The following is a 27,623-nucleotide window of genomic DNA, read 5'->3' as shown; positions in this document are numbered from 1 at the left end:
ACACTGCTCGGTGGCCGACGTTCCAGAGCCCGAACCGCGACATCCGGTGAACTAGGTGGTGGCGGTGCATGCTCGTGGCGGTGGCGGTGGCCCGCCAGAGAGAACGCGGCAGCGTGGTGGTGGGTGTGTGCGCGTGCAAGGCCTACGGCCAGAGTTCTAGTGTGTGCACGTGCGTGTGGTGATTGTGTGGGAGTGCTAGAGGAGGTGAAATTTTTGTATTTTGGTCCCTTTTGAAAACATTTTTTACAAAAAAAACTTACGCCAAAACGTTTGCTGAAAATAGACCATTTTTAGGCGTCTTAGGACATGACGCCGAGGTATGAGGGTCGACGTCGACTGACACGACGCCGAGGTCTTGCCATGTCACGGACGACCCCGGTCGACGGCGACACGGTGGCGCATGGAGCCCACTACGTCGGCGTCGTGTCAGCCAACGCCACAGGCCTAAATTTGGCGCTGTGGGGAGTCACGCCGAGCTATTGCCACCCTCCGGCGCGCGGCCCAGCGGCCCAACAACGCTTCGTGGCCCAATAGCTCGGCGTGCGATCAGATGACGCCGAGACGCTAACATCGGCGTGGCCCGACTCAACGCCGAGGTTCGGTCAGAACCCCACCCCACGCATCACGATTTATGAGATCAGAGAAGCATGCATGCAGCTCGATCGGTTTCATTCCACTAGTGATGGAGACATGGCATGTTCGTCTGCAGGTGTCGGGAGACAATTCAGAGCGGCAGAGACCGGAGGTAGTGCATGACCGCTGCCTAGCCTGTTGCGGGATTGCGGCAAGCCGAGGTAACGTCTCGGCGTCATAGGTCATGGCGCCGACCTCTAAATTTAACCTAACCCTCTAGTTTTACCGTGAGATGGATATATAAAATTTACCATAAGATGGGCAACTTAGAATTTGGCTAAGTCTTTAAATTTACCATGAGATGGACATGCTGAAATTTGTGGGACAGACATATGCAAAAATGGCTAAGTCTGAATTCTTGCTATGACTTGAAGACTAAAATTTTACCATGACTTGGACATTGACAAATTTAAAATTTTACCATGACTTGGATATTGAGAAATGTGCACTGACTTGATATTTGAGCACTTAAAACAACATAGAAATACTTAGGAAAAAATGATCTAGGGTTCATGTTGATGAACGAGCCTAAAAATGTTTCTAAGTGTTGGATCAATAGTTAACACCTTTTTCATGATGCAGTTTTGACCACAGTAAAACTATAGTTTCTTTTCTAGATATAAAGTTTAACCTTTAATAGAAGGTGTAGTTTGAGCTGAGTACAACAAACTTTGTTTTTGGACCTAAACCTAAATCAGTTTTTAACATGGCCAAATAGTGACCACAAGTTTGAATACAGTGCTATTTTGTAGCAGTGAATTGACATGTTTGCGATATTTTATCTTCCAAATAGTAACCACGAGTTTGAGTACTCTCTGAGGATATGACAACAAAACAAGTCTCGTCAAGTTTGGACTTAGCCACGGTAAAAAATCAGACCATCTCGTGGTAAATATACATATGTCCATCTCATGGTAAAATCACAGATTTAGACAGATTGTAACATATCCAAGTCATAATAAAATTCAATATGGTATTGCCATGGTAAAAATTCAAATTACGTATCCATGGTAATTCTAGTCTCTAAGTCATAGCAAAAATTCAGACTTAGAGCCATTTTTGCATATGTCTGTCCCATGGTAAAAATCAAATTTAACAATGTCCAAGTCATGGTAAAAATCCAGGCTTAGCAAATTTCAGCATGTCTATCTCATGGTAAATTTAAGGACTTAGCCAAAAATTTATATATCCATCTCATAGTAAAACTAAGGTGTTAGATTAAATTTAGTGGTCGACGCCATGACCTATGTCTCCATCACTAGTGGAATGAAACCTGCATGCTTTTCCGAACCTCGGCGTTGAGTCGGGCTGCGCCGAGGTTAGCGTCTCGGCGTCATCTGATCGCATGCCGAGCTATTGGGCCACGAAGCGTTGTTGGGCCGCCTGGACCACGCGCCAATAGCTCGGCGTGTAGTCCCACAGCGCCAAGGTTGGGCCTGTGGCGTTGGCTGACACGACGCCGACGTAGTGGACCCCATGCGCCACCGTGTCGCCGTCGACTGGGGTCGTCCGTGACGTGGCAAGACCTCAGCGTCGTGTCAGTCGACGCCGACCCTCATATCTCGGTGTCATGTCCTAAGACGCCTAAAAATGATCTATTTTCAGCAAACGTTTTGGCGTAGGTCTTTTTATAAAAAATATTTTTAAAAAGGACCAAAATACAAAAATTTCACGCTAGAGGAGCAGGCACGCTTAGCCGAGCTCTGTCGTTGACGGCCGACGGCAATGGCGGCACGGCGGACAACCCTTCTCGATGACAGCATGACACAGAGCGAGAGGGAGGGATGGAGATGGGGAAGAGGGTAGGATATTAGTCCACGGAGCTCACCTGCTTCCCTAATTAGCCGGAGACGTCCTAGATAGGTAGAAATCGGAGCTCGACGTCAATGGCGGAGGCGGCGGCAGATTTGGGGAAAAATACGGAGGAGCTCAAGATAGGGGAAGAGGAGAGGAAATGAGGGGGATATGGCGTGTTCCAGCTCAAGGCAATGCTCGTAGTGGTGATGGTTGCCGCGGAGGCTCACCGGCGGGGCCTTTTATAGGCCGGCGAGGTCGGTGGCGGCGGCAAGATCTTTTTCCTGCTCGCCGGCGGATATTTTTCCTTTCCGCGCACGTGCTCGATCTCGGGGACGGTTCTGGACGCTGAGATGGGTTCCCCTGTGTCTTCTCGGGTTCCGGTTGGGTCGGTGCTCGTGAGGTCTCGTCAATGGCGCCGGCGGGGTTCCCGCGCCGGCCTCTCTGATGGCGTTGACGCACTGGGGAGCTCAGGGGAAGAGGAGAGGGGGTGATGGGACGGTTCGAGGCCGTGGTCAGCTGGCGCCTGTGCGCTCGTCTTCTTCAACGCCGGGACGGGGCCACGGCGGGGCCGGTGCGGCGAGTGCGGGCGCGAGAATCGCGTTGGAGGGAGTGAAGCTGACGGGCGGGTCCCGCACGCCAGTGGGAGAAGGAGGGGAAAGGGATAAGGCTGCCGCTGCGCTGGTTGCTGGGCTGGGAGCGTGACGTCGGCCCACGCGGGGTAGAGGGGAGAGGAGAAGCGAGAGGTGGGCCGCGTCGCGGGCCAGGAAGGGAAGAGGGAGGGGATTAAGCCCGTGGAGGCTTTCCTTTTTCCCAGAATTTATTTAAGGCTATTTAGAATGATTTTCAAATTGAATTCAAGAATGATTTCCAAAGGAATGGTACAACCATAAGTTCAAATACAAAAGCGAACTTCATTACCCATGCAACCTTATTTTCTTATGTGGATTCTACTCGTGGCGAAAATAAATCCTACGTGGTTATATTTAATTAAGTTATAGAAAAATTAAAAAAAAAGTTCAAACTTTTAGCGATTTTCAAAACATGGCAAAAATTCAGGGTGTTACAACGGCACAACTCTTCGGCCAAGGCGGGCGCGGCCAAGCGAGCAGGAATCCAGCGGCGGCGGGGTTGGCGAAGATCTGTGCCAGCGCGGGGCTCTCTGGGCGCGGCTGGGAGGGCGGGCGCGGCCTCGCTTGCCGGAGCTCGCGGCTGGACGGGAGGCCTACGCCGCCGGCTGGGCGAGCTCGCGGGGCCGGGATTGGAGCCGGCCGGAGCAGGACCGGAGCATCGGGCCCTCGCCGGAGCAGTGCCGGAGCGCGCTCGCCGACCGCGGTGTGGGCGAGGGGCAAGTTCAGCGACGGTGTGGGGCGAGGGAGGTGCGGCGGCAGAGCCAGGGAGGTGGTGGGCGACGAGGTGCGAGCGCGCGGGGCCAAGAGGGTCACGCAGGGCGGGGCGGGCACGGTGACCGGGGTGGGGCGCGCGGTCGCCGGGCTGGCGCGGCGGCTGTGGTGCGGCGAGGGGCGAGCGCGCGGACCTCACGATGGAGAAGAAGAGGAGACGGGAAAGAAACTAGAACGAAGGGGTACGTTTGTGTAACCAGTGGCGATGGTCGGTAATTTCCTCCAACTCCATCAATTTGAGTTTGGTGGGGCACCTCTGGAGGAGATCCACCAAAATAGTGAATATGGCCCTCAGATCAACTGTTTTGCTGAATTTGGATTTCGTAGAGCTAGACCGTTTGGGTAACTTTTCGTGAAGTGGAGCTATTTGTTGTGGATCTGGAGCTGTTTGAGCTGTCCCAAATAGGCCCTAAGTGTACACGGTCCTTTTGGCACAACTTCTAGAGAGGTTTTATCCATAGCTACTTTGGTTTTTTAATAAAGAAGCACTACCAAACACCGCACACGAAAACGGCTTCTAAACTTATAACTAGATAAAAAGCGATGAAGCTCAAGCCGTTTTGACCTAGAAGCTGAAGTTACAAAAAGAAATATGTCTTTTTCTGGCTACGCTATTTGTGGAGAAGTCAAAGCCTTGGCAAAGAGGACCTACACATTTGGGAGGAGGAGCCATAAAGAGATTTGTTGCCCCACGCCAAGCTGTTGTGTTTTGTAGGGCTCTAAAGTTTCACTACCGGAAACCGGCGATTTGCCGAGTGCCGAGGCTTTGCCGAGTGTATTTTATCGGGCACTCGGCAAATACCGTGTTTGCCGAGTGCCAAATAAAATACACTCGGCAAACAAAAACACACGGCAAAATACGTCTTTGCCGAGTGTTTTTTTTCTGGCACTCGGCAAAGAAGCTTTTTGCCGTGTGCATTTTTTTTGCCCTCGGCAAATCATTTTTTCGAAGCAATTTTTGAGGCCCTAAATGAATTCAAATGAAAAACTTTTCAACTACAAAGTTGTATAACTTCTCAAGATCTACAAAGTTTATTTTGGTCATTTCTTCATTTGACAAAGCGACAATAACGTTGTTCATAAAATCTACATATCTCATATCTCTCATATTAATTTCATGAAAGTAGAAGATACATATATAAGATTTGTGAACAATGTTACTACCACTACGTCGGATGAACAAATGACCAAAATAAACTTTATAGATCTTGATAAGTTATGAAATTTTGTAGTTGGCAACATTTTGATTTGAAATCATCTGGTCATGCAAAAACGACGTTTGAATTTGAAAATTTTAAAATTTGAATTTTTCAAACGACCTCGGATGAAAAAACTTCCTAAATGAAAATTGTAGATCTCCAAAAGTTATGAAACTATGTAGTTGACAACTTTTTGATTTGAAATCATCTTATCATGCAAAACTATGTTTGAATCTCTCAAATTTAAAATTCAAATTTTTCAAATGACCTCGGATGGAAAAACTTACTAAATGAAAATTGTAGATCTCAAAAAGTTATGAAACTTTGTAGTTGACCAAAAAGTTATGAAACTTTGTAGTTGACCACTTTTTGATTTGAATTCATTTAGGGCCTCAAACAAGCAATTTACTCTCAGTTTGCCGAGTGCCTTTTTTCTAGCACTCGGCAAAGCCGTATTTTGCCGAGTGCCTATATTTTGGCACTCGGCAAAGAGGTATTTTGCCGTGTGCATTTTTTTGGCCCTCGGCAAATCAGTTTTTCGAATCAATTTTTGAGGCCCTAAATGAATTCAAATGAAAAACTTTTCAACTACAAAGTTGTATAACTTCTCAAGATCTACAAAGTTTATTTTGGTCATTTCTTCATTTGACAAAGCGACAATAACGTTGTTCATAAAATATACATCTCTCATATTAATTTCATGAAAATAGAAGAGAGATATATGATTTGTGAACAATGTTACTACCACTATGTCGGATGAACAAATGACCAAAATAAACTTTGTAGATCTTGAGAAGTTATGAAATTTTGTAGTTGGCAACATTTTGATTTGAAATCATTTTTCATGCAAAAACGACGTTTGAATTTGAAAATTTTAAAATTTGAATTTTTCAAACGACCTCGGATGAAAAAACTTCCTAAATGAAAATTGTAGATCTCCAAAAGTTATGAAACTATGTAGTTGACAACTTTTTGATTTGAAATCATCTTATCATGCAAAACTACATTTGAATCTCTCAAATTTAAAATTCAAATTTTTCAAACGACCTCGGATGGAAAAACTTCCTAAATGAAAATTGTAGATCTCCAAAAGTTATGAAACTTTGTAGTTGACCGCTTTTTGATTTGAATTCATTTAGGGTCTCAAATAAGCAATTTACACTCGGTTTAGTATAATATATTGGGAACTAAAACGGAATCTAGACACAAGTGATAGTGTGGTGTAGTGGTAGAGGAGGTTTGTGCGCAGCGGGAGGTCTTGGGTTCGAATCCCGTCGGCCGCGTAGCCGTGAAATTTACGCGAAAAAAAGCCGGAGATGGATGGGCGCTGACCGGTGGGGGCCTCCACCAATTAAAAAAAAATTTCATTTTTTTTGGGTAAAAATTCCCATTTTTTTCGGCTTTTTTTCGGTTCCAACTTTGCCGAGTGTCGGCACTCGGCAAAGGCTTTGCCGAGTGCCCGACAAAAGACACTCGGCAAAGACGTCTTTGCCGACTCTTTTTTTGCCGAGTGCTCTTTGCCGAGTGCAGCACTCGGCAAAGCCTTTGCCGAGTGCAAATTGGGCTTTGCCGAGTGCCCCTGGCACTCGGCAAATTCACTGAGTCCAGTAGTGTTTGAAGTTGTTGTGTTCGGTAGGGCTTCACGTAGCTCTATCATAAATCTCAACTATACAGTTTTGCCAAACAGGCTTTTATATCTAACTACGTTTCTTTGGTGTTACAACAGAAGCAAAAAAATGTCCATGAAATGTTTAAAATTGTTCAAAAATGTTCATCACCGAAATCAAAGACGTAGAGGGTTCATGTCTATGTGTTAATGTTTTACATGCAATGTTTTCTACGGTTTACAAACAAAAATGTAGTACTTCGCTGTCCAAAGCCGAGAGAAAATGAAATACGCCTGCTGTTGGTGCGAGTGCGAGAACGCTTTCAGGTGTAGGTCTCCTCCAACCATGTACTCCGAGTGCGACGTTGGGTTCGACAGCTCCAGGATCATATGTGGGTTTCTCGTTGACGGACACCATTGCCTCCACCACCTTCTTGGTGAAGGTCTAGCCGTTGCCGGAGGTGTCAATCAACATTGTCGGGTGCAGCGACAAAACGAAAGAAAAGGGACTTGGCGAGAATCAATGAGAACTCGAGACGTCTTAAGGAGCTTCGTTAGGGTTTAGAATGGTCCGAACTCCTGTGTTTCATGGGTGGTTCAGGTGCCCTCCTGTGTGAATGCCGGAGGCCTTTATAGATGCGATGGTGCTTGTGTTCGCCTCTAGTAGAAATATAAAATATCATATTCTAAAATTAATTTTGTAATAGTGTATTTGTGCTAAAATAGTAATGTTGGACTCTATGTATGTATTAAAGTTCATTATTTGAGCACTCGTGCTATAAATTGTTGTTTCATTTTTTTGAACGCAGTTGTTTCGGGTTTTTTTTACACCTTCTTGTTTCATTTTAAGTTAATTGATTGTCATCTATACTAGGTAATGTATCGATGCTAGGGCTGCATAGACCAAATCTCCTCTACCATGAGCTCTAGCAAGGACGAGAACACATGGTTTTCCCTCCTCACGGAGACGGGTATGGCATTTGACCTAATTTATTCCATGGTGGCTCATGTTGTGTGATGATATGAGATTGTGAGAGTTTAGTCTCATATTGGTTGTTTGAGGTTGGGCATATACAAGGCTTTTTAAAATGCATATTGCCAATTCAGGTTAACCCTTCTACATATATGAAGCGAGAACAAAAATATAAGTGTGTTGGTTGGAGTGTGTAGGGTGGATCTAAACCGTTTGAACTTTAGGTCCATGTTTGTTTTTTTCGGTTGTTGTCGCTTTTGGTAGTTAGTGCTCTGTTGCTCAACCTCTTGAGGTTTCGTTGCTCCGCTGTTTTATGGAGTTCAGACTTTTATTTTCTAATGTAGTCGGCATATCTTTCAGAGAAAACGAGTTGAACCACATCAATGTGCGGCAGGCATTAAAGCATTATTGTTTGCTTAACATGACCACTAGATAATTCAATGCACACTAGTGCAGAAAGGACCTAAAGTCCCGGTTTGATAACCCCTTCAGTCCTAGGACTGTGAATCCGGGACTAAATGGTGATCTTTACTCCCGGTTAAAGCCATCAATCGGGACTAAAATCTCCTCACGAAAGCCTACGACACCAGCCATTGGCCCGAGGACTTTATAGTCTCGGTTGATGGCTCCAACTAGAACTAATGCTCCCTTTAGTCATAGGTCGCCAGGACTAAAGGTAAAAGATCTATTCTCTACCGGTGGCAAGTCTAGGCGATCGACTTGAGAAATATCATATCATTCCTTACGAAAATGAGTTGAACCACGTCCATGTGCCGGTGTGCGGCAGGCATTAAAGCGTTATTGTTTGCTTTAATATGACCACTTAGACGATTTCAGAAATATCATCGTTCCTTATCTTGTCGAGACTAACTTAAATGAATTCTATCTCGTTCGTCAAGCAAGGCCCTATGGATCCTCCTCAAAGAGAGTTTTATTGAGTGGTCAATTAATTGGCCAGCATACTGCATGCCTACCATAGTACCGTGCATTGATGCGCCAAGCTTGATCGCGTAGAGCAATGCGGCAGCAACCACACAGCGCTGCTCCCTACGAACTCGGTAATAATTGGTATAAAAAAACTATGCAACGGAACGCGAAAATACGAAAGCGCGAAGGGAATCGAAGCCAACCCAGGCCCTAACCACGATGCCATGCAAAAAATATTCAAGGCATAACATACAACAGGCGTGGGGTAGTAACCAATTGAACAAGTAGGCATTATTGACGAAAGGTGCTCCTTCATGGTATTTAATGTGAGCAAAACAGGGAACGTACATCCCTAATTAATGTCTACTTGGTATGTGAAATCATGTCCAAAACGATATTTTTAGGGAAACCGGAGGGAGTAGCCAGTTTCAGGACTGGATCTTGAGACTACTTTAAGAAATAACCTCATGATACTATGCGTTGCAGTGTCATATCATTCGAGTTTCTATAACATGACATCTTCATACAGAGTGACATATATGATATATAAATAAACATATTTCAAGTGCTTAAATTTTAAGACGATTTCAGGTAACACTCTTGTACCACCAATTAGTACAATTAAATTGTTACTTTTGTGATTTGTTGCTTGTTTTGTGTCATAACATATCAATTTTTTTGTCCTTTTCTAACTATAGAAATAATCATAAAATTTTAATTGTTTTTGTGCCAACAAAAATCAGATTTTATCGGGTCTGTAATTTTATTTAACAGGTTTTTTATTTTCAAAACTGAAAATTGCAAATTATGCCTACAGAAATTGCAACGAACTAAAACTGTAATTTTAATATAAAATATGGGACTTGCTCGACTTCTAGTTTTCTTCCAGACGACGGTTATTGCATATATTTTAGAGCATGTTCAACTATATATTTTAATATAATATTTTAGAGCATGTTCAACTTCCTTTCAGAGTACTGTGGATCTACATAAAACTGAGTCTTGCATGTTCAGCTACAGTACGTGTCACCAAGTTTAGAGATCTTTACTAGAATACTAGCCGGTGTCTCCGCGCTTCGCGCAGACGAAGCCATGATTTTTTTTGCATGCAAAATCAAATAAAGACGGGCTCATCAATTATTCTAGCGTTGAGGCAGCACGTATAAAAAAACTCTGATTTCTTACCTGGCAGGAAAAAAAAGAAAAGGGAAAAAACGCGAAACACTGTAGATAAACAGGCGATTTGTTACCTGCTAGCGCTGAAAAACAAAAGGGAAAAAAAACGAAACACTGTAGAAGAACAGGAAAAGATATGCTGAGACTGTTCGGATGCGCTTCTTGCAGCAGCCCCGCTGCTCTCGCTGTGGCGGCAGCGGCAATGCCTCTCCTCTCACAGCATCACCGTGAAAACAGCAGCAGCTACTTGAAAGGAGAATATAATAATGAATGGAGTTCCCGTCGGCCGTCGGCCACTCGAAAGAAACTCTAGGAGAATAGGTATTTCGCATCTTTCTCGCTCATTGGGACTTCTTTTATCGCTTGGTACTACTGTTGGGGAACTTCTTTTATTCGCACCTATTCTCTTAGTCCGAGAAGCGAAAATAAGTGTCGTCAAGAACTCCCAATACAACGGAGAAGTCTTTGAAGAAGCGCTACTTGTTCGGCGGAGGCGACGGAGCAGAGGAGGGCGCGGAATATCACGTATTCAAGTACACCTTAAGGTAATTATTAAATCCCTTAATTACTTAATTCTATCGATATCATTACCAGTATGGCATACGTAGAATTCAGAAGCAGCTGATGCGTGCTTCGCAATCAGTCAGGCGCGCCTTGTATAACTTAGAGAAGCTAGACTCCCAATCTCTCTCTGAAACTGCTAGTCTCATGTCTAGAGTTATGGCTCCATAAAGTAGTGAAAAAAAGAAACACGAAAGGTGATTAGGTGACCAAGGGGCAGTAAGCTGTGCGCTTGCTTCCTTGGTTTTGACTGTAAGAGGCAAGAATCGGAGAGAATGCTCGTCAGTATTCAATGACAGTGTGCCGATACATGTTAGCCTGTTCGCTTGCTCGTAAATGATCGTAAATTTTCAGCCAAAAACAGTGTTTTTCTCTCACACCTTACCAACCAACAGTAAATAATCCACAATACGATACGGCCTTCCGAACAGGCTGTGCCTGAGCACCGGAGCCCATGCGCTCCTAACTGCTATCGTGAAGAATAGGATCAGCTGAAGAATCGGTCACGTAGTGACCACTACTCTATACAACAACTAACCAGTTGATCCTTATCTATCTACGGCATGAGAAGGAATCGGTCGTTGACATTGACAATATAATTTGAACACAACACGCAAACGCTGTCAGTTGCCGTTCGGAATTGGAATTTGAACATTTAAGATTGCCACGCGTTCTTAAGGTAATAAAGCATCCCAATCCCACAGTCAGCTTGGCGTGTTTGGTTCCTTTACTGCCGCTCTCGCCTCGCCTAGCTCGCTCACCACACCTCGCCTAGCCTGCTCGCAAAGCTATCTTCCAAGGCGTTTGCTTCCTTTACTGCCGCTCACCTCGCCTCTCGCACTGTAACTCGAGCGGAGGCCGGACCAGCGGCGCTTGGAGGTCGATTCGACACTAGGAACATCGAACCAACAGCCGGGGAGGCCGATTCGGAGCTGGGGGACGCCGATTCTGTGGTTGTGGAGTCTGATTCGGCGACGGTGGAAGTCGATTCGGCATTGGGGGAGGCCGTTTCGGTCGCGATGGAGTCCTATCCAGTGACAATGGAGGCTGATTTGGTTTTAGGGAAGTCCGTTCCAAGTCCTGCAAACAGTTTGGGTTAGAGCTGTGGGAATTCCTCCAAATGCCAGGACAGAATTTACTGTGTTGGAACTAGCTAAATTGGTTGGGGATCCTGAGGAAGTTCATTTACCTTCTCTACAATGGAAATCAGTTTGGGTGAAAGTGTCCTGCAAGAATCCAAGTTAGATTGGGGGTACATCTGAGGTTTTCATTAACAAACAAGGAAAGAAGATTTCATGGTATTATTCAAATAAGCTGGCAAGTTTCCCACCAACTAAACCTGATGATGATCTAGATTTAGATGATGATGAGGTGACTGATGAGGAAGACCCTGAATCACAGGAAAGTCATGGATGGCTTGAAACTGGCAAATCTCCTCCAAAAGAACAAAATTGTGAAGGGCCTGGTCCATCCAATTATCAGGGTAAATCTGTTGCTCTGGGAGAATCCACTGGTCAGATGATGGATCAACAGACTAAACATCAAACTGTGCTACCTGAACTAATCCAAGAAATTCACAACCTTGCTGTTGAGATGCAGAAGAATAATAAGAAGATGACAGTAATTCCAGATGTGGATAACCTCCATGAAGACTTATCTCAGCTGGGATGTGTGTCAACATAATAGAGATGTCTAAGAGTTCTGAGAACCATGGCTACTGTATAGAGGGTGAAAATGATAATTCCAATGAGCAGGCTATGTTAAATAGTGCAAGAGTCTTTCAGCACAGGAAACCAGACTTCACAAGATCTGGCCACAAGAGCAGAAGGGGTAGCCAACAAGATTGAACCTAGACAGGAATATAAACCGCAAGCTACTAGGCATAGCTCCAGAATCCAAGATGATGGTACCCACATCTAATCCAAGACATCAACAATGAAGGCCATATCAGTCAGAGGTATAATTCCCTCTAAAAAAACTTCCTACTTTTGTCTCTCCTAACCATATAGATGATGTTACTAGAGTTTGTGGAATTTCTCTGGGTAATGAAGAAGCTACTAGAATTGCTAACATTTCACTTTGTGGGGGATATACCCCCGGGTACCACAAGATGGTACATGGGCCGCACCATCCGAGGTGGCCCGGCCCGTAAGATCAAGACGTGCACGGCGCTGCTTGGCGTGCACCGCAAGACATTGTAATAGTACCAAATAGGATACTTTACTTGTAACCTTGTCCCTTCGGAGTATATAAGGAGGGGCAAGGGTCCCCTAGAGGACAGATCCATAGAGATCATATAGTATACATCTCAATACAATACACCAAAGACACAGGACGTAGGGTATTACGTCGACCAGACGGCCCGAACCTGTCTAAATCGCTGTCTCTGCGCCTTGTGTCACCATCTGGTTCCTGATTACACGCACCGTCTACCGACAATCTACCATCATGGGCATACCCCTAGATGGACTGCCGACCATATTTCGTCGACAGTGGCGCGCCAGGTAGGGGATGTGCGTGCTGATCCCTGGCGAACCAGATGGGATCTCACGACCAAAACGTCGTTTGCGGCAACTCATCTTGCTGCGACGGCCTCCTTCAACACCATCTACGACAAATCGGCGGCGGCGTTTAACATCGTGCGCGGCAACCGTCATCAAATCCATCTACAAGTCGGAGCTTGTCTGGTTCAGCATGGTCTGACTCACGCCCGATTGCGCACGTGGGGATTGATCGGTTCAGCATGGTCTGACTCACGCATCTAGACGCAATAATTATCACCGAGTTGCGGACGCTGCCGCTCGATCGTTGCTGCTGCCTCGAAGCGGAGTCGGTTTCCTTCTTCGAGTTCGTTTTGGATCAAGAGAAAATCAATCTACAAAGGTTGCTGACTGCTGTGTTATCAGACCGAGTACTGACATCGGCACCATATACGATCGTGTACATGCGCTATGACAAACAAGCTAGCAAGAAAGGCATGCAAGCTAATCATGCATATACGTGTATATGCATCACGTACAGGCTTGCTGTTTTCATCCAATGACTACTCGATCCAGAGGCTACCAGGATGTTTGCGATCAACTTACATGTATATATGCATCACATGCAAGCTTCACGTACTTGCATCTACGTACATGACCACGCAAGCGACTACTCGTCCCTGATCAAGCAGCGACAAGCAAGCAAGAGTTCCGAGTCTGACGAACACGTAACCTGCACGGCTGCACCGGCTCCAGTTGAAATCTTCAACATCGTGCGCCAACCGCCGCGGCCAAGCCGAGAGCATCTCATCTCATGACCACAAGATCTCCGACGGCGACATCATTGCCGAGATGAGATTCCAAGCCATCGAACAAGCTGTCCGAGCCATTGGCGAGCCGCAGCGACCACGTCCTGAGCAGCTCCGCTGAGCTCCGACCACGTCGACCATGGACCACGTCGACCACGTCCCGAGCAGCTCCACCGAGCTCCGACCACCTCGACCACAAGACTACGTCGCAATGATGATCGCCGCGAAGAACGGCGCTACGACAATCGCGACCACAGTCATGACGACAGGTCAAAAAGCTCGAGGACTGGACAACTTCATCGCCAACGACACGTCAAGCCATCTCTCGAACATCGCAACACACCGACTACACCCACCGGTCGTCAATAAAGCTAAGTATTATTTTTAATTGAAAATTTCTTCGATCATCGTACACCTCCGCCGACCACCCTAAGGGTGCGCTCCGCGTCGAATTTTCTCCATACATACAAAACATGTATAAGTTTTTACAACGGTTCGCCGATACGTTTTCCTTCCTGCTTGAGAATCCCAGAGCCGGCACTGTCTCCGGCTCCACCCCACGCGTGCATGAGAGTCCGCCCTCTGCGCTACGGGTAGTCGGCAGTCGCTCCCTGGTAACACTGGCACTCTACGCGCGGCAGCGTTCCGTACCTCGCGCTACGAGATGTTGGTCAGCCCAGGGCTGGCGCATTCTTCAGGACAGGTTAATACATCGCGCTACGCCTCTACATAACAAAAGGGCTAAAAACAACTAATGTTATTTTTCGAATATTGCACCAAGTATAATTCATTGCCAACCGAACACCAAGTGTTTACTTCACCTCCTATAGAGAGGTCAATATATTTCGTACACCATCATGTACTACCGCTCTCCGTGTTTATTTTTCAGGAACACAGTTCGGTCAGCGAGCTCATGCTTCAGGGTTCGCCAAAACCCCTATGGTGCTCGAGGACTCTGGCCAGGCCACGCTCGTCTCGAGGACTCTGGCCAGACCACGCTCGTGCTCGGAGACTCGCCAGACCACTCCGTGCTCTGGGACTTCTCGCCAGACCACTCCGAGCTCCGACCACGTCGATCACATCTCGAGCAGCTCCGCTGAGCTCTGACCACGTCTCGGGGACTTCGTCGGTCGCTCCTCGACCTGTGCTCGGGGACTGCCTCGATCACTCTCCGACCACGACTCGGGGACTTCGTCGCTCGCTCCTCGACCTATGCTCGGGGACTGCCTCGATCACTCTTCGACTATGGCTCGGGGACTTCATCGCTCGCTCCTCGACCTGTGCTCGGGGACTGTCTCAATCACTCTCCGACCACGGCTCGGGGACTTCATCGCTCGCTCCTCGACCTTTGCTCGGGGATTGCCTCGACCACTCTCCGACCACGGCTCAGGGACTTTGCGTCTCGACTACATGCGACAGGCAACTCGCATACAGTTGGGGATATTCTTTCTCATTTAGACCTTGCTACAAGGCTCATACCTCGCCTTCCAGCAAGCTCGGGGACTACATCGGTACGATGCACCTGCCGGTGCATCTTGTATCGTCTGTACGACGGTTGGATTCTCAACTTAACTGGGATTTCTTTTTAGACCCTGGCACCACGTGCCTACGTCACCTACTACCAGGCTCGGGGACTAAGTGGGCACACTTCACCTTGCGGTGAATGTGCTTGTTTTTCGACCACTACGCCTCTGATGATCAAAGATGCTACGCTTCAAGACGCACTTACATTTCTTTTCAGAAATACAAGTGGGCACACTTCCTGGGACGGAAATCTTTTTCTTTCTTCTTAAGAGCACCATACATTCTTCGGACAACCTACTTCTCCGGCGACAACGGTGGTCGGAGATGTCAAGAACTCAAGCCTCATTGTTCGGAGAAGGTTGAAACGGCGTGTCGCATCAGAATACATGGCGCTCGGGGACTAGCTGTGGGGGATATACCCCCGGGTACCACAAGATGGTACATGGGCCGCACCATCCGAGGTGGCCCGGCCCGTAAGATCAAGACGTGCACGGCGCTGCTTGGCGTGCACCGCAAGACATTGTAATAGTACCAAATAGGATACTTTACTTGTAACCTTGTCCCTTCGGAGTATATAAGGAGGGGCAAGGGTCCCCTAGAGGACAGATCCATAGAGATCATATAGTATACATCTCAATACAATACACCAAAGACACAGGACGTAGGGTATTACGTCGACCAGACGGCCCGAACCTGTCTAAATCGCTGTCTCTGCGCCTTGTGTCACCATCTGGTTCCTGATTACACGCACCGTCTACCGACAATCTACCATCATGGGCATACCCCTAGATGGACTGCCGACCATATTTCGTCGACACACTTATACAAGCCAAAGAAGAAGCAGCTATAGCTCTGTTGAAATCCAAACAGAAAATTTTGCTGAATGTTGAACCTCAAAAGTTAGAGGTTGTTTTAGAGGTTGACAATAATAATGAGATTGAGAAGCAGAGTTCAGAAACATCTTTAGAGGTTGAGAGCTTGATAGTAGATCATAATTTATCTCAATCTGTTCCAAAATGAAGACACTTTTTTGGAATATCAGAGGGCTTGGCAATGCTAGTAGAAGGAAATTGTTAGTAGAGTTAGTTGCCAGACATAATTTTGATTGCATCTGTCTGCAAGAAACGATCAAAACAACTTTCAGGCAAAGAGAGCTAGACCGCCTTGCAGTACATAAAGATATGCATTGGTCTTGGGTACCTTGTGCTGGGCACTCTGGAGGAATGTTAATAGGGGTTGATAAAGAGCTGGCTACTGTTACTGCTGAAGATCAAGCAGAGTTTTTTCAGAGCCTGACATTATCCATGGTTGAGGATAACTTTGAATGGAGTTTGATCAATATCTATGGGCTGGCTCATGATGATAGAAAATTAGAGGTTTTAGAAGAAATTGCAACCTAAATCTAAGAGATAGATATGCCAGTGATGATGGGAGGGGATTTTAATTTAGTAAGGAAAGTAGAGGAAAAGTCTTCTGTAAATGTAAATGTTAGCTTGATGGATGCCTTCGATGACATGATCAACACCACTGCATTGAGGGAATTGCAAAGATCAGGTAGCAGATACACATGGTCAAATAAGCAAAATCCCCCAATTATATGTGTTTTGGATAGAGTGTTGATTTCTAATTCTTGGGAAGACAAGTTCAATCTAGCATCTGTGTTCACTGCTCCCAGATTAGGCTCTGATCATAACCCACTGATTGTGGATACTGGAGAAGGCTTAAACCTTAGACAGCATTGCTTCAAATTTAATTCTCAGTGGTTACTTCAAAGAGGTTTCTATGACTGGGTTAAGAACAAATGGCCAGTCAGATATAAGTTTGATATTCTTGATCATTGGCACATAATTTCTGGTAAACTGAGAAGAGCTATAAAGGGATGGGGTCAGAATGTAGATAGTGCTCAGAAGAAACTTAAACAAGACTGTTATGGTGGGAAAACAGTACCACCGTCGGGATCACAACAGTGGCTAGAGCTGATCACCGAGGAGGCTTGCCGAGCGGCACAGCGCCCAGGGCGCGGTCACCACGGCTCCTAGTGCCGGGTCAGTCGGTTCAGTTAGTTGATCAAGTCGATTTGCTTTGTTTCCGTTCAGTTGTTGGCAATGAGTGAATTTAGGAAAGTTTGTTTGTAAGCTGCTTATATAGCACACACATTCCCTAATGAATGGATAAGCCTGGGTTTGAGATTTAATCTCCCTTGGGCTCCCAGCCCCGAGCCGTCTCTGTTCTGCGCCGAGCACGGCGCCCGCTCGCAGCCGGATCTCCAGGCCCCGGCCAGTGAGCTCGCCTCCCTACTTCCTCCGTAGCAAGTGTGGGCGCCGTAACAACCTGGTATCAGAGACCATGTCGTCCTCGGCACCTACCCCGCCCATCCCGCCCTCCGCCGCCGCCGCCACCAATGCCAATCCCACCAGCTCCACTGCCGCGCCCTCCGTTCCCAGCTTCTCCAACGCCATCGTACTCTCGGCGCCTCTGCCTTTGGGTACGCAAGCACCTCAGCAGCCTTTATCGGCCGCGGAGGCACTCCACCAACTAACCACGGCCATCTACGGCATGCAGCGTCAGATCGGCGACTTGTCGCTGCGCGTCTCAGCCCTCGAGGGCCAGCCATCGCCACGTGCGTCTTCACCGTTCGGGCTGCCTGGGTATGGCAGCATCCCGGCACTGCAGGCACCCAGGCCATCCCTCCCCGCACCACAGTTCCAGCAACCCACCCGCTGCCACGGCCGACAACATGTCGTCCCTTCCACCGCCACCACCATCGCTGGGTGTACCTATCGCGCACATCTCCTTTCCACCATCACCCTCACCTATACCATCCCTGTCTTCCATCATGCAGGGTGCTCCTTTTCCTCCACCGTCCGCGGCCATGTCCGCTGCCCCCAGGCACTTCCCACCACCACTACCATACTTGCCACCCGAACCAGCCGGCAACACCGTTCCTCGCTTCCACAAACTCTCCTTTCCCACGTTCGATGGCAAAGAGGACCCGCTCGGCTGGTTGAACAAGTGCGAGCAGTTCTTCTTTGGCCAGCAGACACGTTACGTCGATCGAGTCTGGCTCGCCTCATACCATCTCACCGGAACGGCGCTGCAGTGGTACCTTGTCCTGGAGAATGACACCGATCGACCGACGTGGGAGGAGTTCCGGGGCCTATGCCAGCAGCGCTTCGGACCTCCGCTCAGCACCAACCACTTGGCCGACCTGGCGAGGCTACCATTCACCTCCACGGTGGACGCATACATGGACGTGTTCCAGGCTCGTGCGGCGCACGCGGGCCACCTCTCGCCACTCCAGAAGGCACAGCTATTCACTGGCGGACTGCCAGATCACATCCGCGTCGACGTCGAGTTGCATGACCCACAGGACCTCCAGCGCGCCATGCGGCTGGCGCGTGCGTACGAAAGGCGCAATGCTCCGGCTCTCCTTGCCCTACCTGCGCCGCTGGGTCATGCACCGCGCCACAATACTGGGGGGCAGCATGCGCTACCCGCACCAACGTTAGCCCAGGGTGCTGCGGCCTCGTCATCATCATCATCAGCGACCACAACGGCCCCGCGCACCTTCAAGCGACTGTCGTCGGACGAGATGGCAGAGCGCCGCAAGCAAGGCCTCTGCTACAATTGTGACGAGCCCTATGTGCGCGGTCACAAGTGTGCCCACCTATTCTTCCTCGAGGCGTCGGACTACATCGTTGAGGAACCCGAAGAGGTCGACACCATGCCGGCCAGCGCGACAACATCCCAGTCGGCTTTCGACCCCGAGGAGCCCCTGATCTCCCTCTCGGCGATCACAGGAATTCGAACGGAGGACACTATGCAACTCCGCGTCCAAATCAGTGGCCACAAGTTCAGGGCGCTCCTAGACTCCGGTTCAACGCACAATTTCATCAACCTTCCTGCCGCCCGCCGCACCGGCCTCTACTTCCGGGATAGCCACGGCGCGCACGTCACCGTGGCGAATGGCGACCGCGTCGCGTGCCAGGGCTTCGCCCGCGACGTCGCCTTGCGGATCGGAGAGGAGTTCTTCACAGTGGACTGCTTCGCCATACCCCTGGACTGCCATGACATGGTGCTCGGCGTCTCTTAGCTGCGCGCACTGGGTCCCATCCTCTGGGATTTCGACGACCTATGCATGTCCTTCGTGCACCATGACCAGCGAGTCCTCTAGAAGGGGCTTGGTTCCACCCGCACCAACACTCCTACGATGGGCCGACTCCACGCCACGCGCGTCCACGTGGCGCGTGGCCTCGAACCGGTACTGCTAGACCGGCTGCTGAGCACGTACGATGACGTCTTCGCCTCTCCGGCCGGCCTACCCTCGGCACGCCCGTGCGACCACCGCATCTACCTCAAGGCCAACACAGAACCGGTGGCGGTGCGGCCCTATCGGTACCCTCAACTCTAGAAGGATGAACTGGAGAAGCAGTGCGCCGACATGCTCAAACAGGGCATCATACGCCCAAGTACATCGCTGTTCTCAGCACCGGTGCTGCTAGTCAAGAAGCAGGACGCGTCATGGCGCTTCTGCGTGGACTACCGTGCCCTCAAGTCTGCCATAGTGAAGGACAAGTTTCTGATTCCGGTCGTCGAGGAGCTTTTAGACGAGCTCCGCGGGGCACGCTTCTTCACCAAACTTGACCTCCGCTCAGGCTATCACCAAGTCCGTGTCCACCCCGACGACATGGCCAAGACGGCGCTCCGCACCCACCATGGCCACTTCGAGTTCTTGGTCATGCCATTCGGCCTATCCAACGCTCTGGCCACGTTCCAAGCGCTAATGAATTTTGTCCTGCAGCCGTTCCTTCGCCGGTGTGTGCTCGTCTTCTTCGACGACATTTTGATCTATAGCCCGTCCTGGACCGAACACCTCCAACATCTCCGTGCTGTCCTCGATGTCCTACGCGCGCGCCACCTCCACGTCAAGCGTTCTAAGTGCGCGTTTGCAGCCTCGTCGGTCCAGTACTTGGGCCATGCGATTTCGGTCAATGGCGTGGCCATGGACAGCGCCAAGGTGGAAGCAGTCACCGCCTGGCCGCTATCGCGTTCTGCACGTGGACTGCGCGGCTTCCTCGGTCTCGCCGGATACTACTACCGTTTTATCAAGAATTTCAGCGCCATCGCTGCCCCGCTGACGTTGCTGCTCAAGAGGGACGGGTTCCGATGGATAGAGGAGGCCACCATGGCCTTCGCGGCGCTGAAGGCCACCCTATCTACTGCACCGGTCCTCCAACTTCTAGATTTCGCCAAGGACTTCATCGTGGATTGCGACGCATCAGGGTCTGGCTTCGGCGCCGTCTTGCACTAGGGAGAAGGGCCGCTGGCGTTCTTCAGCCGGCCCTTCGCGGCCCGGCACATGAAAGTCACCGGCCGCCTACGAGCGTGAGCTCATTGGCCTGGTTCAGGCGGTGCGCCACTGGTGGCCGTACTTGTGGGGGCGTGCATTCATCGTGCACACAAATCATTACGCGCTCAAGTTCATGCTTGACCAGCGCCTCTCCATGATACCCCGGCACCACTAGATTAGCAAATTGTTTGGCTTTGATTTTAGGGTGGAAGACCAACCGGGCCGGCTGAACACGGTCGTTGACGCTCTGTCTTGTCGTGATGGCGGCACTATGGCCTGCCAGGAAGCCGCAGCTTCCAGTCTAGAGGGTGCAGCCCGCGGTCTAGAATCCGCATCGCTCGCGGCGCTCTCCAGCCTGCCCTTCCACCTCTTCGACGAGCTGTGCCAAGAGATCACGACGTCCCCTGAACTCAGCGCACTGAGGGACGCTGCTGCCAATGGTGATCGCGGCGAGGCGTGGCGTGTCCACGACGGTCTCATTCTCCACCAAGGACGCGTGTTCGTGCCCGAGGCGTCTCCGCTGCTGCCCGACATCCTCCAGCTCGCCCACACAGTGGGGCACGAGGGCATTCAAAAGACCCTCCAGCGCCTCCATGCTGATTTCTTCGTCGAACATGATCGCCGGGTCGTCCACGACTACATACGGGCCTGCTACACCTGCCAACGCAACAAGACCGAGGCGCTGCACCCGGCCGGTCTTCTCCAGCCATTGCCAGTGCCATCGCGGGTGTGGGCCGACATCTCGATGGATTTCATCGAGGCACTTCCGAAGGTACATGGTAAGAGTGTGCTGCTCACCGTGGTGGACAGGTTCTCCAAGTACGCGCACTTCATTCCGCTGGGACACTCATACACGGCAGCCTCCGTCGCTCGCGTGTTTTTCGCCGACATCGTCCGACTCCACGGCTTTCCGGAGTCGATTGTCACCGACCGCGACCCCGTCTTCACAGGTCGTGTGTGGCGGGACTTGTTCCGACTTTCTAGGGTACAGTTGCGCATGAGCTCTGCCTTCCATCCCCAGACTGACGGCCAGTCCGAAGCGGTGAACAAAGTGATCGCCATGTACCTCCGCTGCATCACCGGCGACCGTCCTCGCGAATGGCTTGACTGGTTGCCCTGGGCGGAGTTCTGCTACAACTCCTCATTTCACTCCGCCTTGCGCACAACGCCGTTCCAGGTTGTCTACGGCAGGCCCCCTCCATCCCTGCTACCGTATGAGCAGGGCTCGGCTCACACCAAAGCCATCGATGATCTGCTCGCCCGACGCGACGCGTTCCTCGCGGAAGTCCGTGACCGTCTCCTGCAGGCGCAGCAATATGCACGCAAGCATTACGATGCTAATCACCGTGTTGTGGAGTTCGCTGTCGGGGATTGGGTCTGGCTTCGTCTGCTCAACCGCACGACCCAGTCCCTGCTTTTGGCCGCTCGCAAGAAGCTTGGCCCCAAATACGCTGGCCCTTTTCAGGTATTGGAACGTATCGGGTCAGTGGCCTATCATCTACAACTGCCGGCGAACGCCCGGATCCACGATGTCTTCCATGTCGGCGTCCTCAAGCCCTTCATCGGCACTCCTCCGACAACTACTCCGACACTACCTCCACTACAGCATGGACGCTCTCTGCAATAGCCCGAGCGCGTACTCCGTTCCAGCCTACGTCGTGGAGCCTGGCACATCTTGGTGCAGTGGGCTGGCATGACTGCAGCAGAGGCCACATGGGAGCCGGTCGACGCGTTCTGCGCTGCCTACCCCTCGTTTCAGCTCGAGGATGAGCTGTTCCCGAAGGGGGGGAGAGATGTTATGGTGGGAAAACAGTACCACCGTCGGGATCACAACAGTGGCTAGAGCTGATCACCGAGGAGTCGGTTCAGTTAGTTGATCAAGTCGATTTGCTTTGTTTCCGTTCAGTTGTTGGCAATGAGTGAATTTAGGAAAGTTTGTTTGTAAGTTGCTTATATAGCACACACATTCCCTAATGAATGGATAAGCCTGGGTTTGAGATCTAATCTCCCTTGGGCTCCTAGCCCCGAGCCGTCTCTGTTCTGCGCCGAGCACGGCGCCCGCTCGCCGCCGGATCTCCAGGCCCCGGCCAGTGAGCTCGCCTCCCTACTTCCTCCGTAGCAAGTGTAGGCGCCGTAACAAAGACATACTGCAACAGATATCAGTTCTTGATGAAACAAGTGAAATTAGAGATTTACTACACACAGAATGGGAGGAAAGATATGTACTGGAATTGAATTACCAGCAGCTAAAAGATGAGGAATTGTACTGGCAGAGGAGGGGTGGTGAGAAATGGATTTTAGAAGGTGATTCTAACACAGGTTACTTTCACAAATGTGCCAATGGAAGAAAAAGGAAAATGCAGATCACTTCTCTGGAAAGTAATGGGCAGAGTATAGTTGAACCACACCTTCTCAAAGAACACATTACTGAATATTACAAGCAACTCTGCGACAGGGCAGAGGTAGCAAACATGCACTTAGACCTTGAAATGTGTCCTATATCCCAACAAATTTCTCAACCGGACAACGAGTGGTTAACTAGACCCTTTAGTTTGGAAGAATTGGACTCTGCTTTGAAAGACCTTGAGATGTGTCATCGGCTCGTGCGTACTTTTGTACGCCCAGGAGAGGCGGTAGAGGTCGTGGAGGACGAGGAGGCGAGTGAGCAGGTGGAAGCGCTCAAAGCCACCCTTGCCTCAGTTTCTAATCAGATACAAGTAAGTTGAACTGCATTGTGACTTGTTGTTACATACTTTTGGTTGCTCACTGTTATTGCTGCAGGAGTTGATGAAAACAGCCGATAACCATGCCCGCCAGCTGGAGCGGGCTGCCCTAGCCATCAACAAGAATAAGAGGCTACGTGAGTCAGTGGAGTTGCTGGAGAAAAGCTTGGCCGGGGCTCACGATGACAAGGAGAGGCTACAATCACGCATATCGGAGCTAGAGTCAGAGAACTGGGCGCTGACCGAGCAGCTCAGAACGGCCGCTGATCAGAAAAATGGTAAGACCTTAGGCCTTATGGCATAATTCCTTGCTTCGTGCCCTTACGTCGAACGGTATTATAACCCCTATTAATGCAGACCTAGAGACAGAACTCTTCTTGTCCCGTGAAGCGATGGCCCAGCTGGAGAAAGCGAGGAATGAAGCGCTTGAGGAAAAGCAAAAAATCGCCGAGGAGCTCCAATGTACGCCCTCGTGATAATAGTTCATCGTCTGGAGTGGTGGGTGTGTTTGACACGCTGCTTTGATGTTTGTAGTGAGACACGAGAATGCTCAGGCGCAATTCCAAGACCTCTAGGCATGACTGAAGGCCAAATAGGACAGGATCGATGCTATGGCCGTGGGGATAAAGCCGGTACTTGACCTCATCGATCCTGAGCCGTGACATCTTTCGGGGGATAGGCCTCCTCGCCCCGATGCAATTGTGGAAAGATGCGAGGGTGCCTGGAGATGCTTCAAGCAGTTCACCTACGGTGCCGCCTGCACTGCCGCAGGGCACACACTGGTGGTAGTACGTTCACTTTATCCCTCGGTGAAGCTAGAGGTGGTCGACATGGGCTTCACCCGAGGAGTGAGCGACGCCCAAATTGAAGCACTTGAACGGGAGGTGGAGGAATCGGCGATCTGTTCGGCGAGAGGGAAAACATAGAACAATAGATTAGGGTGAATTTACCATATGACTTGATAGCTCACCGAGCAGTTGTAATTAAACATTATGTTTTCTGTTGTTTATTATATTTAAAATATGAACAGAGCCTTTCTAGTTGGTTCTTTATCACATCACCAGCCTCGACTATCCCATACCTCATGGCGTAGAGCGCTGATTCTCGTGCACGCTTAAGAGTACAAGAGTTGTCGAGGAGCCACTACCAACCACCCTTGATGCAGAGCGCTACTGCCTATACATGTTTAGGTGCTAAGTCGAGAACATGACCGCTTCTGGATAACAATGAATGAGAACGTGGCTGGTCGGAAAATCGATAGAGAGTATGGAGAATATCTTAAAGATGTATAAAATATGGAGAAAGAAACAAATGGAGAAATATGGCAAAGAAAACTTTATTGAATGCATATATATATATATATATATATATATATATATATATATATATATATAAAGGGTACATATCTTTATTCAGAACGTTTCAAGGATAGAAACACCTAAGGTGCTCGATGTGCCAGGAGTTGGGGATGTCCACTCCACCCCATCCCGATCACAAAGCCTATATGACCCTGGTCGGGTTACTGCCTTGACGATGTAAGGACCTTCCTAAGGTGATGAAAGCTTGTGCATCCTGTCGGTTTTTTGTTTCTTGCAGAGGACCATGTCGCCGACCGCAAAAGATCGCTCCTGAATGTTGCGATTATAGTATCTTCGCAATCCTTCCAAATATTTAGTCATCCGAACACATATAATCAGGCGTTCCTCTTCTAGATGATTAATATCTTCTAGTTGGTGCTGCTCGGACGTTCCTTCATAAAAAATCTCCACCCTGGGTGCTCGAAAGGCGACATCTGCAGGCAACACAGCCTCCGAGCCATACACCAGGAAGTAAGGCGTGACACTAGTGTTGCGGCTGGGCTAGGTCTGCAATCCCCAGACCACAGCCGGCAACTCCTTGAACCATCTGCCTGGATGTTTCTACTCCTTCTCGTAGAGTCTCTTCTTGAGGGCATCTAGTATCATGCCGTTGGCCCTTTCGACCTGGCCATTCGCTCTAGGGTGGGCAACAGAGACATACTTGACGAAGATGCACTGGTCTTCACAAAAATCTCAAAAGGCATTGCCGGTGAACGTAGATCCCAAGTTGGTGATGATGCTATTTGGCAGACAAAACCTATGACTTATATCTTCAAACATCTCTACTGCTTTCTTCGCTGTAGCCTTGGCGAGGGGTTTATACTCTGAAGGGACCGTGACGCCTAAGAGGGGGGGGGGGGTAAATTAGGCAACTTAAAATTCTAACTCTAAACTATGGCCTCTTTTTCTAACCTTAGCAAAACCTATGTAAAAGATAAACTATCTAAATGTGCAATTACGGTTTTGCTAGTGTGTTGCTACCTCTACTGCAAAAAAAGGAGTAATACAATTAATATAAATACGGAAGCTAAAGAACAAGGTAGAGATATGCAAACTCCCATCGATGACTCCGGTATTTTTACCGAGGTATCGAGAAGCACGCAAGCTTCCCCCTAGTCCTCGTTGGAGCCCCTCGCAAGGAATCCCTCGTAAGGGCCAAGCTCCTGGTCGGGTAACTCCGTGGATAGCCTCGGGCCTTCCCCACGCGCAAGTGGGTCTCCGATGTGCCTCTCGGCAAGCCTCTCCCGGATGCTCCCCACCATCTTCACTATCAAGCTTCTGGCCAAAACGCCGCGGGCTTTGTTCCCTCCGGTACACGGTGGTGGCCACACCACAAACGCGGTTGGTGTGATCTCGCAAGACTTCAAGCCCCTCTGATGTACAACACTTGTGCTCACAAGCACGGGGTGGCAAGAGGTACGCAAACCTCACAAAACACTAGGCATACACCTAGAGCAAGCGCATAAGCGGTGGTCTAATCAACCTAAGCACTTCACAAAAGCACTTATGCTAATCACCTAATAAAACACTAAGCACTATGCATGTGGAGATCACTAAAATGGTGTATCAACACCCTTGGTATGTTTCTTCAGCTCCACCACACTCAAATGGCCGGTTGAGGGTTGTATTTATAAGCCCCACTGAGAAAGTAGCCGTTGGGGTCGAATTCCCGCGAAACTGCTACTGACCGAACGCTGAATCGTCCTGACCGGACGCGTCCGGTCGTCCCGACCGTTGAGCCGGCAATATACTGATCGGACGCTGACCAGCGTTCGGTCGCCTGCCACCGGACGCGTCCGGTCGTAGATTTGCCGCTCTGGAACCTTTCTATACTTGATCAGACGCTGCTGTCCTGCGTCCAGTCGGTTGCCGCCAGCGTCTGGTCCAGTGTCCGGTCACCTGTCTGCCGAGCCACTTGCCCAGCGTCCAGTCACAGCGTTCGGTTGCTTGTCCAGCGTCCGGTCCTGCATCCGGTCACCACAGTGAGCTCATTTCTTCGTGATCTTGCATACGGCTTGGTTCCAATCTTCATGCTTGGACTTTGCTTGATCCCTTGGGTCTTCTCTTGTGCTCCTAATGTCTTGCTTGAGGTGTTGATCATCGGATCATCACGTCGCCTTTGTCCAAGTTACGTCTTGCACCCTATTGAACTACAAAACAAACATTTGTAAATTCATTAGTCCAATTTGGTTGTGTTGGTTATCAAACACCAAAATCCAAAGTAAATGGGCCAAATGTCCATTTTCCTTACAATCTCCCTCTTTTTGGTGATTGATGCCAACATGACCAAAGCAAGCAAATAATAAGAATTTGGAAGTTAAAAACTACCTACTTGCTAGGATGCAATGCAAAGGGCAAGTTTATTTGATACTTAAAGATACCAATTGAAATCATATATAGTATTAAGGGATATCAATCAAAGTTAATTGTAAGATACCAATTAAAACTTTTACTTAAAAGCTTGTCTTGCCCTTGCAAATGTCCCCATGTGATATTATGGATTAAAGCCTAGCTTTCTAAAAAAAATTCTCCCATTACTTAGACTAACCCATAATTCACTTTCCTCCCTTTCTCGGACCATTACTACTTGTAACTAAATGCTTGTCTTTGGTCCTTCAAATTCTCCCCCTTTGGCATCAAACACCAAAAAGGAAGACATTAGTAGCACAAGGGAGGGTCAAATTTCGTGATCCTTTGTGTAGAAAGTGAAAAGGATCACAAAATTTGACTCTCACATTATATAGACTAAGCTCCCCCTAAATATATGCATACATATGGTAGAAAGCAAAGCATATGCATAATTAGCAATTTATTGTACAAGAGAGTTTAATCTATATGATGCATGGAGAAAGCATATAAATATGAAATGAAATCAACATGATGATGCTAATTGAAGAATTATGCTTAACTCCGGGGACTTCAATTTCCTTACAATGAGACTACTACACATGTGATAGGTTTTAAAAAAAATTGATACCATTTGAAAAAGTATTAGTCTCAAAGCATCCAACTTGTAGAATAAGCTCCCCCTAAATTTGTGCACATAAGTGTTGAATACTTATAAAATTTGTGCACATTGATTTAAGTATCAAAATACCACTTGAAAG

Source organism: Miscanthus floridulus, chromosome 8 (genome assembly GCF_019320115.1).
Source record: "Miscanthus floridulus cultivar M001 chromosome 8, ASM1932011v1, whole genome shotgun sequence".
NCBI classification, from domain to species: domain Eukaryota; kingdom Viridiplantae; phylum Streptophyta; class Magnoliopsida; order Poales; family Poaceae; genus Miscanthus; species Miscanthus floridulus.
This window is presented reverse-complemented; position numbering follows the sequence as displayed.